The 16947-nt window shown below is 33.0% G+C and overlaps 2 long non-coding RNA genes across 2 annotated transcripts; both read left to right on the forward strand.

The window, feature by feature from the left end:
* The first annotated feature begins 14940 nt into the window (after positions 1 to 14940).
* Positions 14941 to 15335, forward strand: LOC115874457. Its single transcript, XR_004048851.1, has 3 exons — positions 14941 to 15016; positions 15072 to 15230; positions 15285 to 15335. It is a non-coding gene; the product is annotated as an uncharacterized LOC115874457 (long non-coding RNA).
* A 545-nt stretch (positions 15336 to 15880) lies between these two features.
* On the forward strand, positions 15881 to 16221 carry LOC115874495. The gene is made up of 3 exons (XR_004048852.1): positions 15881 to 15902; positions 15958 to 16116; positions 16171 to 16221. It is a non-coding gene; the product is annotated as an uncharacterized LOC115874495 (long non-coding RNA).
* Positions 16222 to 16947: the final 726 nt, after the last annotated feature.

Raw genomic sequence — 16947 nt, forward strand, 5'->3', positions numbered from 1 at the left:
CAGCGGAAGGAATTCGGGCAAAAAAGTCGATGTTGTCACGTTTAATTATAGAAAAGCAAAGTTGCTCGATATTACCTATAAATTGAATAAATTTTAGTTCATTTCAGCATACATAATTATATATGCTAATATGTTGACGTAGTTCTTATTGTAATAATGTATATTTATCTAATTAACAGTTTTCGTTCATTCTGCCTATTATAAAAGGTCAAGTATTTCCTTAAGATAATGTCCGCTTAGGGTAAGCTGGCAACGCTGACAAAATTCATCATGGCATCCCGGTTTCAACCAGTCTGATTGGTCGAGATTCCCGCACGTCTTGCCGCCATTACCCCCAACTTTATGCCCCTCTCTAGCTATAGTAGAAACAGTCACTACTATTGAAAAATCCAGTGGCGATGTTATTGTATTGTGTTTTATATCTTTAACTTGATTTGTGTTTATTGTAATTAGTACACGCGTTTTAACAAATATTACTATATTTAGCAAATGACTAAACAAAATGTAGGTACATTTAAACTAAAATAATATTATAAACTTTACTGGAAAATATTATAAAAATTCCTGATATATTTTTATGAAACACCGCACGCTCGTGGATATTTTATGAATGAAATCGGTCATGATTTTAGAAAATTACAGCCCCTCACCGTTGCCCCGTTGTTTCAGATCCGTTTGTCAGACTGTATATTCTGCAGATAAAAATAAGTAAAAAAGTTCATATAAATGCATCCTAAAATGCTTAGTTTCAGATATACAGGGTGTAGAAATTTTATTTTAATTTCGATTTTTTCTAAATAATTTCTGAAATAACGTCAATATTTGGATGAAAATTGGTGTCTGGGAGTTTTTGGACATGATAAATTTGATTTTGATGTCAGTGTGACTCCTACTAGTAGAGGGCGCCACCTACATGTGTTTTAACTGTTTTGAAACGTAATAACTTTTTGTCCGTACCTGTATAAAACCACCGAGCGAAAAAATATACATCCTTGTGATTTTTTACGTAAAAAATATTTCTTAGTAAAAATCGCTACGAGCAACCGTTCTTAAGATATTGAGAATGGAAACAGTAAATACTCATTATTGACGAAAAATAAACACGTTGAGTAGTTATTTCACTGAAATAATAAATTTGGGAAATTTTTATTTTTTTAAATTAATCATAAATTTTTCTGCAAAAAATGATGATAAAACAGTTTCTGTTGAACATTTGGTACAAAAACATTTCAAATTTATGATTTGAGTCTAATAACTATTTAGTCAACATGTTTAATTTATGTCAATGATGACAGGTACTGATAATTTCTTTTCCAAATATCTCGAAAACCATTACTCGTAGCGGTTTTTACCAAGAGACCTTTTTCACGTAAAAAACGTCGTAAATATATTTAATGATTAATATAATAGAATAAGATTTTTCTTTAAATTTCGTTAACAAGAATGATAGGGGTAGTTTATTTCAATCCCTTCCACTCATTTTAAAAAAGTGAAAAAATTACCAGAAAGTGTGTTTTCATAACAGTAATGCTTCCGTAAAATTTCATTAGTCTATCTCTTTTCGTTTTCAAGATAAAAAATAAAAACATTATTTTTCCGCTATCTTTGTACCGCGATATCTCCCTAATGGTTGACTTTTGACCCAACGTTTATAAAGCAAACTACCCTTTATTTTGAACAAGGAATCACCCCCTGAAGTTTTTCGCATTTGTTTTGAAACACCCTGTATAATTGTATGTTTTTAAATAAAACCTGTTGCATACAAAAATAACAAACCAAAGTAAATCAAAAAGCGAAAAACTCTTTAATTTTCAAAGGACTGAAAATTAAATATATTGTTAGTTGAAACTTTTGTTTTCGCAACTTCAAAATGCCATGACAATTATTATCGTTAAAATTCATATTACTCTGTTTTTATTGTTTTTATTCGAGATTAAAAGTCAACACCGATTGCATTTGGTATGGAAATTCATGTTAATTTCACGCATATACATTATACTAAACATAACATTCAAGTGTAATGTGCATTATTGACTGGAGATTATATTATGTAGCTGCAGTAATAAATATATCGTTTAGTAAATAACATTATCAACATAAAATATACGAGTATGAATATTGTATTTGTCGAAAATGGTTTTGTTTTAGAATATTGTTATGTTATGTAAATTTTCCTTCTTAAAAAACGGAATAGACCATGACCGTAGATTAAGTTCGAGAAATGACGACCAGTAAAAAGAAAATGTTAAAATTTATGAATATACACAATATACAGCGTGTTTCAAAAAACATGTGCCATCTCTCGTGGGGAGATTTCTCACGTAAAAATAAGATTTATTTTTCATATCAACATAGGTCCGATTCTGCTTTGTTTCCTAGCTACAGGGTGTTAAAGTGTTCGGTGAGTTTATCACACATATTTATTCGATTTATTATATTTTTATTCCAAGTGCTTTGAGCGTTTCGAATGAAATTTTGAGGGTAAAAGTTACTATAAATGCGACATATTTTAAGGCTAAAAAAGTGACTCTATATTCACCAGGGACGTGCATATGGCTTATCACTTGAATATTTCGCGCCACATCTCTTGATATTTTGTCGATTTCGGCCCCCTTGATGAGATAAACGCAATTTTATTAATTTGCCTTGATCCAAGTCGAATAGCAACCTATAAAAAACTGTATTATCATTAACTTGAGAAAGTTTTAAATAAGTACTCATTGATTCTTCATCAAAAAATATGAAAAAAAAAATCCTACAAACATGGGTATGGAAATGCGTAGTTTTAGATTTACAGGATGTTAAAGCTTTTTAAAAATAGTTTTTTTTTGTAATTATCTTAAATACCATAATTTTATTATTTGAAATTGCTGTATGTAGGACTAATAGTAATAATATTTAGTAATAAATTAGGTAAAATAATTACTTTATTAATTTCATCTTTATTTTAATTTTATTAATTGTGATAATAAAATTGGTAAACGCAAGGTATTATCAAGAAGGCCGAATTCGACAAAATATCAAGAGATAACTTTTAATTGGCATTACACCTCCTACACAATTTTGATATCAAAAGAAAAAAGTCAGTGGCGCACATGTTTTTTTTTAAATATTCCACTGATAACCCATATGCACGTCCCTGCTGAATTTATCGACACTTTTTTAGCATTAAAATATGTAGGTAGCACTTCAGTAACTTTTACCCTCAAAATTTCATTCAAATCACTAAAAGTACGTGGAAGAAAATTATAATAAATCGAAAAATTATGAAGACTTTAATACCCCGTAGCTAGAAACAAAGCAGAATCGGACCTATGTTGATATGAAAAATAAATCTTATTTTTACGTGAGGAATCTCCCCGCGAGAGATGGCACATGTTTCTTGAAACACCCTGTATAGTGTCATAAATGATGTCCGCATCATATTATCATCGATTTTTTATTTATTGCCTTTGAATTTGGCGTTATATAACATAGCAAGTTCTGACCTGTTGCTCATCAATATTATTACAGTTGGAGGATGGAACCTTTCCTGTTACAACAGCAAAATAAAACACTAATTCACCACAATACACAAAAACACTTTTACTTTTGCACTGGACGCGTGTTTCGCTAACCATGTTAGCATCATCAGCAGATGATTAATACTAAACTAGTATCTATAAATTGAGCGTTTATATACCCGTTCAGTTGGTAGGGAGTAGGCGTAACAAAAACTAGCCAAGCGTGTTAAAACCAATCGAGCATAACAATTAATTACCGAAACTAGAGCAATTAGGAGAATCCACATCTGATTTCTAGGCCGGATTTCCAGTTTTCACAGAGCCGCGTTCCTAAATATTTAAAGTTACTTATATATTTAAAGTTACGTTCAATTGCTTGATTGTCATATGGTAGGGTTCAGGGGCGGATACAGGAATTTATTTTAGGGGGGGGGGCAAATAAAAAGTAATGTAGAATATACTTTTTAGAGCGCAATTTTTAACCCAAAAGCCTAATATTTAACCCAATTTATAGATTTTAGGGGGGCCTTGGCCCCATGGGTCCCCCCTCTGTATCCGCCACTGGTAGGCTTGCGTTTTAAAATTCTTGTGGCTTGCGAGTAACTATCATGAATTTATCATTATTTATTTTTTTATTTTTTATTTATTTATTTATTTATTTTCCACATTAAACGAAGTACAATCCCCAAATCATAGACACAATGATAACAATACACATAATATACAACTTAAAATGCCATACATACGAGGGGTTTGGGAAAAAATAACGAGGAAGGAAACCAATATAACACACGAACATCTTTCAAAACACAAAATACACTAGATCCGTTTTATCACATACCTACTAAACCAATGAATACAGAACAACAAAAAATGTAATATAAAAAATACTATGCGAATGCGATAAATTTTACATTGGTGAAACATCTAGACCCTTAAATGTTCGAATTAAAAAACATAAAGATTATTTAAGAAAGGGAGATTTTCACAAATCTAAGATTTGTCAGCATTCATGGGACACAGGGCACAAAATAAATTTTAATAACGCCAAAATTATAATGAAAGAAGCCATAGCCTCCAAAAGAAAAATAAAAGAGGCTTTTTAATACAATCTAATAAAAATAAATGTATTGCTCATGCATCTGTAGATGCAATGTATGGCAATCGCTTTTGATTTTAAAGAACATAACATAAATAAACATAACATAATGTAAAAAATCAAAATAATCATAGAGAAAGTTTGGGGGCTATTTTGGTTTTACCTATTGGCAATTATATCAGGTAGGCTAATTGTTAATTTTGAAGTTTAACTTGATATATAATGTAATTTTAACAAAACGTCAACGGTTTTTGTAGACGTATCTGTTTCAAAAAACTAAAGTGTTCTCGAATAGTTGAATTTAAATATTTTATTTTTTTTTCTTTATTCTTTGTATTTTTTTGCTTCCGACGACGGAAAGAGATAAACTTTCCGAAACGTTAAGCATTTTTTTGTTCTTTAGGCAAATTTGTATGCAAATACCCAGGATTTTTTGGAGATCATGAATTTAGTTTTCTTAAGGTGTACGCGCACTGAATCGGTAACAGTCCGGCGAGAAACGGCGAAGGCGGTGACTCGACTATCGTAGATAGGTAGAGGTAGGAATCTGGCCCCTACAGGCCGAAATGTTTTAGTGGACGCCGGCGCCGTCTATATGTACGATGGTCGCAGTCGTTTTTGCTGGTCGGTCCGATCCGATGCAGTGCGCGCGGAGCCTTATGGTTCATGGTTCATATAAAGGTCCGTGTTCTTAGTGCATTCACCGACAGTATTGTATAAAAAGACCACCTCTTTTAATTTTTTATTTAATTTATGTTAATAAATAAGATACGGTTAAAAAAACCTTCCGGTTTCCACTCGAAGTGACAGAAATATAGCCTGCTAACTAGACGCCTTGTACATCACTGCAGTTTTGGTTTATTTTTGCTGGCCCCGTGTCACGGATAAACTCAAATTATTTATTTATTCCACTGATTAAACCGCACCGGAGCATCGCCTCGTTTATTTTATAGAAATATGTATCTGAAGGCGGCCAGGTCAGAATATAAATTAGGTGAGACCGTCTAAACTTCCGAACGAAAACTCGTATACCGGAAGATCACTAATGGCATGGTTGTGCAAATAACCATCTGATAATGTTTTATTAAATAAATTTGAAACATGTTGTCCTCTTTCTCAGGAAGCGATCTGACTAACAATCGATTAAAAATTAAAATCTTTAATTCGTACTCTTTCTTCTCACGAGGGTGTAGCAGATTTATTTATATATTAAGAGTCTAAAGGTACGCGCACACTGACCAGAGCCGCACGCGCCGCATCGACATAAGAAAAATATTGTTTGTGTTACTTTCAATGAAGGTGCGCACACTAACCAGAGCCGCACGAATCGCATCGGCGGCCAGCATTGTTGGGCCAGAATGATTTTCGGTAAATGCGGCTAGTGCTGCTGACGTCACACGCAATTCCTTCCACTCTACGTAGGTAGCCTAAGAGGAGATTAGAAATTCAATATGCTAAGAAAGTTCGCAAATTTTTCATGGCTTATATTGAAAAATTTTTAATTCATTCTCAATTAAATATGGAAATAATGTGGATTTTTGCAAATATTTTGAACCTATAACTTTCGATTTTTTCTCGTGATTTCTTCTTCTATTAGCAAGGGGCTTATAATAATTATTTATTCTTGTTTGTTGTCATTCATTGTCGAGAAATATAAAAAAACACGCTTGTCACCGCAGATAGGACTCTGGTAGCGACTGATGAGAAATTCGATTGGCAAATACGGGTGTAGTAGGGGCAAAAAGAAACAAAATAGCGAATAATGCGGCGCGTGCGGCGCGTTCGCTGTGCGTGTACTTTATACGCTGTTCTGTTCGGGTCGCTCTCAGTGGTCGTGTAAAGCGGGTGTGTGGCCGAAGGAAATATATATTATATTTCAGAAATCTGTATAAGGCTTAGCCTGATCCTGTCGTGTTAAGCCACACCCAAAATTCCAAACACATATGCTTTAGTTAAGGCATGCTTAAGGTTTGCGGAGCATTTGCCATAAAATAGCGAACAATTTGTTACAAAACCATATAAATTATATATCACTGTAATCACAAAACTTCAATCTATTTTCGTATTGTAACGGAATTTTAAATTATGTCTGTATTTTCGAGAAAATTTAGTCCAAACATAATCCAAACATAGGAATATTTTGTTGATCTTTGACCATCAAAATCTTAGAAATAAAGAAGTTGTCTAAAAATGTGCTACAATACTGATATAGTATAATCCTTTATTTTTAATTTCCTTCTTCATTTGTGTAAAAATACCAAGTAAGTTTTAATTAAAACTTTAAATGCCGAACGCTTGTTTTGCTACTTTTCTGGACTAGTGAAATGGACTCTTAAGGACTTATTGTAAATAAAAAAAACTAAATTGTTACTAATTGTTACCCCTGCGCTACTGCTGGCTACTCGTATTGTTCAGAGAGGCTGGGTGGTAGGTTCGTTCATATTTCACTAGAGAAAGACTAATTAAATATACTAAACTAAAAGTATTGTGCGCCAGATAAGATACAGAGAAAAAACACAGAAGCAGTTGTTTAAAATTAATGACTATATTCAATCAGGATGAATCCTAATGACGGTAATTAACATGGTGAAATATTGGTTAAGTTGTAGTAGCAATACTTGTCAGATAAAATTACGTAAAAACGATGACATCAGGAAGAAAAGGGCATTCCGAACGAATACAGCCATATTGGCCATATACTACAGAATAATCCTTCTACTAAGCATGCCTCTGTGAAACCAGTACTAGGGCTGTACCGATACCGATACTCAGTATCGGGTATCGGCCGATATTGACTATTTTCCGATATTCGCCGATACCTAGTACTTCAGATACCATAGTATCTGTTAGATACTTTTTTCTTGTGTCAAATCGTTGTAATAAATAAAAATTGTTGGCCGGTCTCTCTCTGTCGTTATTTAAACGGCGTTAGTGGTTTGGTTTGGTTTGACACAGCGGCGCGGCTGATTTTAGACATTTTGAGGTTAGGTTAAAATTGTTAATAAGAAGAAATTCACAGAAATTTAACTATATTTACATGAACCAACACGACTGACCCATTGGATTATTGAAAACCGAACTTGTAACTGACCCATTAGATTATTGGAAACAGGAAACCAGATTTCCAAAACTAAAAAAAGCAGGGCATATTGTAAAACTTACAAGAACTTCACTAACATCAGAAAATGTCCAGAGATTAATATTTTTAAAGAAAAAAATTTACCTCTTAGGTTGAGAAAAAATTCAAATTATTTGGGATGTTAGGTTTGGAGAATAAAATCATTAAAAAAATATTACTTTTCACGAATTGCATAATAAGTTTTAAATTTGTTAGATAAAAAGTAATCGAATAGTTTCTACAGCGTTTTCGTTGATATATCACCTGGTACACTGAATTAGTGTAGTTAGAAGTTTATGGTGAAGTATCGTGCTACGCAAATATTATCTGCCGCTGAATGTTTGCTCAGTATATTAATAAATATAATTAACGGCGAGCAAGAAAACCTTTCTATAATATATATTTCTCTTCGTTACTTTTAATAGGATAATTAAAATTTTAATTGGATGAAATTAAACGTAAACTGTAGGAGAGTCAGTTTCTTCTTTTAAAACGTATTTTAACTTCCTCAACTTTTTGTTTGATAGTAATGGAATAATACGTAAATAATCTGTAGAATTTAAAATGCCAGACTAAAACTAATATTTTGTAATACATACTTTGCTATGATTACCAGGTAAATATTTTGTAGGTTGTTAACGGATAAATACATAGGACTAACAATATACATTGATTAGTTTTGATCCATCATGTATGTAGCGAAGTGTACACACATCCTTTGTTGATTTACAATTTAATTGACACACAGTGATATAGTTTCAAGACCTTCATAAAAACAGAAAACCAGTGTTAACAAACATATATTTTCTTTAATACTCGTATACTATTTTATAATCCAAAATACTAACTTGTGAAAGGATATGTTTTCATATTTGTTGTAAATTCCACTAATCATGTATTAGGTACAGGTATACTTTCTAAAATAACAAACAAATGATTTAGTTTAATGTAACGTTAATAACACAGAGGAAAGAAGATTTAAATAGGTCGAAGTATGTGATTTTTAGAATTTTAGAATTTAGAATGAGTGGGAGGGGGGTTAATCTTCGACTTTACAGATCCATTGTGTCCCCCTTTCTTGAATCATAACTCATCATAGAGTCCCAGGGCTTTGACAAAAGCCAGTATCTGGGACGGTTTTATAGAGGGTAGTTCTCCATCTCCAATATCAGTTGTACCAAAATTCATGGCACGAATGGTTGTCGTCTCGGCGCACTCAGTGATGAGGTGTACTGGTGTTTCACCATCTTCCCCACAGAATCTGCATTCGCCGTTTCTTCTTAGTTTCAATCTACTGAGGTGTTCATTGAGGAGAAAGTGTCCTGTTAAAACCCCGTGACAATCCGAAGATTGTTCTTACTCAGACCCAGGAAGATCTGTGATTTTTCTTGATCATAAGCCCTCAGAAACTTCTTCGAGTGTCTTAGACCATTGCAAGATTTCCATTCCAGGTTGCGGATGGAATCTTCCAAGTTCTTGAGTTCCGCCTTGAGTTGGTTACCACTTGGAAAGCAGAACGGTTCTGGTCCAGTTAGTGGAGTGTTCGCTCCTTTCCTAGCTAGATTATTTGCTTTTCATTGCCTTCTATCCCTTGGTGAGCAGGCACCCAGTGTAGGAGGACTTTGTTTTCTTTGCCTAATTTATTCAGCTTCTCTAAGCATTCTTTGACCAATTTCGAATCGATTGATACTGAGTTGATCGCCTTTAACGCTGCTTGACTATCAGATAAGATGGCTATTTCTTGTGTCCGATAGTTCCTATCTAAGATAAGTTGTACGCATCTCTCGATAGCGTAGATTTCTGCCTGTAGGATACTAGGGCCCATTGGTTCGGAGTAATTAGCTCTCGGCCCAAACACTCCGATCCCTGTTCCCGTATTGGATTTGGAAGCATCAGTATACCAAGTTATGGTATGGTCTTTTAACTGCTGGGCAAGCGTTTCGCTCTTCCAATCCTTCTTATTGCTCAATACTACATTGACATGTTTGTCAAAGTTGTACGCTCTTGGCATATCGTCCACTGGGAGTTGCAGGAGTGGTATTTCCTTTTTGAGGGTGTTCCAAGCCCCTGATCTGACAATTCTCCCAGTACTAATTCCGTTAGTGACCATTCTAATCATTGTCGCATTGGCATATCTACCAATGACAATGTGCAAGTATGTGATTTACACGCAGAAAAATATAAAACTACAGTACATTTTATCGATTTAGACTTCCAAAGCAATTTTAAATAATAAAACACATTTTAAATAAAGTAATTTTGTTTTTATATTTGCTCGATTTAACATTACATTCACTATTTAAACAAAAGACCTTGTAAAGAATTTACGATATGATTTGCACAGAAACTCCAAGCATATGAATGTCTTGATTATATTATATTTACCTTTAAAATAATACGACAATCTTGTATTTAACAAAAATATCATAATATGTATCTACAGAGTAGTTTCTTTAGTTTTTTTAGTTAATTTATTTGTTGTTAAAGCAAGTATAATATAATAAACACTTCAAATAATTGACGAACTAAATGCAGCTAGCAATGAAGTAGGTCTCAAAAAATGAATTTAGCAAAAATTAAATATAATAAATTATATATAATAATCAAAACCCTGTTAATAGTACGAGAGCTAGCAACGTCGGAAAAACAAGTATTTTAAGACGTCTGGCTCTTTGATATATCTTTTACTATGCTCTCTAGAACAAAATGCGGCCCGTCTGGCTGCCGGTAAACGTTGCGTTCCCTACTGCGCATTGAAAGAAGATCCCATATTTTTATTAGTCCTTTAAATTCTAGTATTGAATATAAATCGAACATGTCTCCATATCGCAGTGAAGAGTTTCCGACCACGAACGGATGATTCAGAGTTCGAATCCGGGTCAGGGCAAAGACTTTTTTATTTTATTTTTGTTTATATTCTGATAGTAAAGTATTAAATATTTGTTTTTTTTAATTACCAGAATTATTTAATACTTTACTATCAGAATTCAGAATATAAACGAAAATAAAATAATAAAGTCTTTGACCTGACCCGGAATCGAACTCTGAATCATCAGTTCGTAGTCGGAAACTCTACGCACTGCGCTATGGAGACATGTTCGGTTTATATTCAATACTAGAATTTATAGGACTAAAGTAATAAAAAATATAGGATCTTCTTCCGATGCGCAGTAGTGAACGCAACGGGTATCGGCAGCCAGACGGGCCGCATGCTCTTCCAGAGGGCATAGTAAAAGATATATCAAAGAGCCAGACGTCTTAAAATACTTTCTCGAAAACGTTGCTAGCTCTTAGACTACAAGACTATCAAAATGTTGATCTAATAACAATTTGACGTTTAAACTATTACGTCAAAAGCAACTTTTTTCCAAAGCTAGCATGACTTCACTGAATCATCGTTTCTTCTTCACTGTTATTAATATCTTAATTATTAGATATTAATACATCTGGTATTATGGTATTCTGGTATTTCGTAGATTTTAAAACAAACTGTTTCTATCTTATTTTTTTGTTAGAATGGGCATAATCAAGATGGCTACTGATACCGTGTTGTAAAAATAAGGTAATTAAGGGCTTATTTTTTGGTATTTATTATAATTTTGCTAATATCTTCGATTTGAAAGAAGATATCACGATGCGGTTTTCGCTGACTTTTTAAGCTTTAACTACTCGTTAAAAAAAACGCGTTTTTTTAAAAAACGCGCTTTGTTTGTTAAATTGAAGAAAGCGCCCCCTAGCGTCTACGTTCAAAACCTTATTATTATTGTTTTTATGGTATAACATAGAGTAAGAAACGCTCTTTTAAAGGAGCCCTCGTTTGTTGGATTCTGATCATCCAGAGTCCGGAGTTATTGACATTTAAATAAAGACAGATCTAACCTTCCCCCACCACTTTATTTTAGCAGATAGGGGAAAATGGTTCTAACAAAAAAAAATCCAAAATGTAGTGAAGATTATGGAGCTATTATTTATAGCACCCCTTATCTATAGGCAAAATTCTGTAAAAATTCTATTATATTATTTTCCATAGTAGTTGCGCCCTCTAGCGGCCGTTTAACAAACTTGAAAGTAATTTCCAGCAATTTCTCATAGTCCCTTTAGTTATAAACATTTTTTTCCGTAGGCTCTATGGCTAATACTTTCCGAGATACAGCCGAGAGCTATTCTTAGTGGGACACCCTGTACAACGAACTGGTAAACAGAAAAGACATTCTAATATAACACTGGAATTAATATAAAAATATAGATATTTGAGGCAACTAATACACAGCTCGGGATCTGTACTACCAGAAATCAACTATCATAAGAAGAATTAAGTTAGCATGGAGTACTTATGGAAGAGAGAGAGAGAGAGAGAGAGAGAGAGATATACTCAATCATATTCAAATCTAGAATGACACTTTAACTAAAGAAGAAAATATACGATCAATGTGTACTACTCGTTATGACCTATTTTTTGACAAAACATTCCAAATTTTCAAAAAAAAATCATCATAGTCGTGTTTCCGGTGTTGAATTATATTACCCATAAAAATATTTGCACTTATTTAAGACTCCCACTGTATAATTAGACTGTATATTTATTAGAGTAATATTTTTCTTTCAATCGTTTCTTTTCACATAGCAGGAAAATGATTAAAAGCTAATCATCCTATGTTTCGCTGTCCAATGACACACATATTTCTGTTCGTATAGACGACACGTGAACCTGCAGGTAACAGCTCAGTGGCGGCGCACTTGGCCTGACCTTGTACCCAATTTTAGATATTGCGCCAGAGGAATCTCCAAATAAAATCGTTCCATGAACCTGACACAATCCGACGTAGCGTTCCCATTATTTTTATGCGGGGAAATACTTACGGAAAACTCAACAATTTCCTCTGCGAATTTTTATGACTTTCTGTTAGGAAATTTTGCAGCGCGTAAACATATTTTAAAGGGTTGTGTAAAATGTACAATGCTAATAAAAACGAAATAATTTTTAATCACAAATCTTTAAAGATATTATTCTAGTATTTTTTGTAAAAAGTTGACAAATTCTTAAATTTTTTGTGATCTGTGAAATTTGAAAACCTATTGTAAAGGAAAATATTAAGAGAAAATTAAAAAATAAGTGTGACAAACAAAACAAAGTAAAATGAATAAAAATTATAGTTTTTGTATGGTCATTTACGACTATACCACAGATTAGGTATCCTATAAGTATACAGATAAAAATCTTGTCCCTAATACGTGGTACGAAAATTGTTTTTTATGACGATGAGCAAACGAGTACATTTTCTTGTGCGCAAAAATAAACTCCCGTTTAAACAGCGTAATAATTGGGCCGGTCACAAGGCCGGTCAGGCGCTGTGCACAATTTTAGAGGCCATAAGTGGGCATGCTGGTGCGCAAACTAGTAACCTAACTAGTGCACGGACTCCGAAAATTGGAACCACGAAAAACAATGCTTTTAACGATAAGTTTATAATCTGTATAATCTGTGACTATACCTACAAATGATCTACACCTACAACATTTTGTGCATCATCACTTCTGATTTTTGCAGACTGCCTCCAGGTATATAGTTACATAAATAAAAATGTACCTTTGATGTACAGGGTGTCCCATTTTGGTTGAAATCATACGGTATCTCCATTATTCGTGAAGATAGAAGGGTGCGGTTTGCACATACCTGAGCCACTTTTTTGTCAAATGGAAGATGCCGTAAACAAAATTTTCATCGTTCTCTTCGTTTCTGAGCTACAGGGTCTTTTTGAAAATTTTGCAATTTGGAACAGCCCCTGTATCTCTGTTATTGTTAAAGGTATTGAGACGGTGAAAACTGTTTATTGTAGAACTTTTTACGTAGAATACAGTGATGTAGTGTGTTATTCTACGAAAATAATATTTTTAAAGATATGAACTAAAGTTATGTTTTATTAAATGGAAAACCCTGTATATTTATAAATTATATGATCTGGCTTGTTATAAGCTTCTCAAAAATGACAAAACACTCTATATTTGTTTTCATTATTTAAGGCAATATTTAAAAAAACATATTAAAAGATCATTTTTTAGTAGGCCATGATTGATAAAAGAAACTAAAGAATTATTAAGAGTAATACTGCTATCTGTCTCTTGTTTTATTTTGAGAGCCACTAATTAATTCTTTGTATATTAGGGAAACTTAAATCTCTACCGCTATTTGTAAATCTTGGAAGCTATCGTATCGGAACTTTTAAATATTCCTTTAGCTAAATATACTTTCAGCAAGATGGTTTCCCTCTCACAACTTAACTTACAACGAAAGTATTAGAATTTTGTTAAATTGTTATTTCTCAAATCAATCAATTGGAACCAATGTACCCATAATATGATCCCTGATTCCCGGATTTGTCTGTTCTCGATTTCTGATTTTGGGGATTTTTGAAATATGAAATATATCGTGGCAACTAATACGATGTTGAACACCTGAATAATGCTTTAATAATGCAAGCTTTTAGATATTTGCAAACCTATCCCATTATAATAAATTCCGTTATAAAAAAGAGAAAAATCTATTTAGAGGTTCAGTGGTAACAGTTCAAAAGTAAAATATATCAATTCCAAATAAAATTTTAATATGTGCATGTCTATTTTAGTAAATACCATTTTGATTTTGTTATTTATCACGGCCTACTAATAAGAAAATGATATATTTTAAATATTGCAGTAAATAGTGAAAATAAATATAGAGTGATATATATATATATATATATATATATATATTTGAGAAGCTTATATCAAAGCGGATCATATGATTTATAATATACAGGGTGTTCCATTTGAAAAAACATAACTTTAGTCCATATTTTCAAAAATATTTTTTTCGTAGAAAAACAGACTACGCCTCTGTATTCTACGTAAAAAGTTCTACAAGAATCAGTTTTCACCTTTTCGATATCATCCATAATAACGGAGATACGAGGGCGGTCCCAAATTGCAAAATTTTCGAAAAGACCCTGTAGCTCAGAAACAAAAAGGGTTATAAAAATTTTGTTGACTGCATCTGACAAAAAAGTGGCACAGGTTTGTGCAAACCGCTTTCTGATCTAATCCTTGTCTAGTTTTGAATTTCCTTTAGTTGGCAACGTTGTTATAACATTTGGTTTGCGGCGTTGCTGGTCCGCCACTTGCATTTTTGGTCATTTTACTTCGATTCATTGTTGAGATCTGTCGCCAGTCGCCAGCTATCACAAGTCTGGGCTGTAATGTGGAGTTGTTGACTTCTTCCTTGCAAAATTTGTACCATCTGTTCGAATTTCAATGAAAGAGGTACAGATGTGATATTGGCTTTTCTCGATTCAGTATTCTCACTGTATATTTTTAGGATAGAATTTTTGTTGAGTCCAAATTAGTTAGAGTTTTTTGGTACTATATTTGGCACTTTGTTGACACGTTGTTTTTTTCTCGTCACATGGTTGATCATCCAACATGGTTAATACAGGAAGGACCAGTTTAATAATGAAGACCCTCGAAATATTTAGAGGTGAGTTTATAACAAATTTTTTAACCAAAGGCACTAATTTTTTCGATTTTTAAGGTTTTCCCCGTATGAATTTAAGGCCTCTCGTGGTTTCTGAGCCATACCTACCTAGTCATTACTAATATATCATTGTAATACTAATAACTAATAATTATGTGAATATAATCTTGAATAAAAATATTATTATTATTATTGAATACAGTCTTCTTCTTCTTCTTTTACTTATTTAAGATCTAGTCGATCTGTTAATTTTAAGTTTGCCTCTGTAGGACTTCTTGGGAGATGGACTACCAACTGTCTTTCCATCTTTTTGGAGGTCTTCCTGGCTGTCTCTTACCCATTGGTTTCCCTTCAAGAGCTATGCGTGGTAGCCTGTTTTCTTCCATGCGTTTTACGTGTGCGAACCATTATCTTTTTCTTTGCCTACCTCATCTCACTACGTCCTGTATTCCACATTGTTGTCTGATATTTGTATTTCTAATTCTGTCTCTTCTAGTCTTCCCCATTATTGTTCTTAAGTTCTTCATTTCAGCGACTCTTAACATGCTTTTGGTCTTGTTTGTTTTCTTGTAGTGTTTCCTCTCGGATTTCTATGCTATATGTATGTCATTATTGGTCTGATGCAGGTCTTATAAACTTTAATTTTGCTATATTGTTCGAATTTCAATGAAAGAGGTACAGATGTGATATTGGCTTTTCTCGATTCAGTATTCTCACTGTATATTTTTAGGATAGAATTTTTGTTGAGTCCAAATTAGTTAGAGTTTTTTGGTACTATATTTGGCACTTTGTTGACACGTTGTTTTTTTCTCGTCACATGGTTGATCATCCAACATGGTTAATACAGGAAGGACCAGTTTAATAATGAAGACCCTCGAAATATTTAGAGGTGAGTTTATAACAAATTTTTTAACCAAAGGCACTAATTTTTTCGATTTTTAAGGTTTTCCCCGTATGAATTTAAGGCCTCTCGTGGTTTCTGAGCCATACCTACCTAGTCATTACTAATATATCATTGTAATACTAATAACTAATAATTATGTGAATATAATCTTGAATAAAAATATTATTATTATTATTGAATACAGTCTTCTTCTTCTTCTTTTACTTATTTAAGATCTAGTCGATCTGTTAATTTTAAGTTTGCCTCTGTAGGACTTCTTGGGAGATGGACTACCAACTGTCTTTCCATCTTTTGGAGGTCTTCCTGGCTGTCTCTACCCATTGGTTTCCCTTCAAGAGCTATGCGTGGTAGCCTGTTTTCTTCCATGCGTTTTACGTGTGCGAACCATTATCTTTTTCTTTGCCTACCTCATCTCACTACGTCCTGTATTCCACATTGTTGTCTGATATTTGTATTTCTAATTCTGTCTCTTCTAGTCTTCCCCATTATTGTTCTTAAGTTCTTCATTTCAGCGACTCTTAACATGCTTTTGGTCTTGTTTGTTTTCTTGTAGTGTTTCCTCTCGGATTTCTATGCTATATGTATGTCATTATTGGTCTGATGCAGGTCTTATAAACTTTAATTTTGCTATATTGTTGTATTTAATACAGTATGTATTTAATACTGTTTCAAAGTTATTATTTTACATATGTAGAAATATTTCTAAGTTTTTATCATGTTTTTATTATTCTTTTAATGTTTAAAAATACAAGCTTACAAGGAAATATAATTATTAACACAAAATAAATAATTCTTTACAGTTCTTTAAGTCTTACT

Source organism: Sitophilus oryzae, unplaced genomic scaffold (genome assembly GCF_002938485.1).
Source record: "Sitophilus oryzae breed Bouriz unplaced genomic scaffold, Soryzae_2.0 scaffold_1297_pilon_pilon, whole genome shotgun sequence".
Classification (NCBI taxonomy): Eukaryota; Metazoa; Arthropoda; class Insecta; order Coleoptera; family Curculionidae; genus Sitophilus; species Sitophilus oryzae.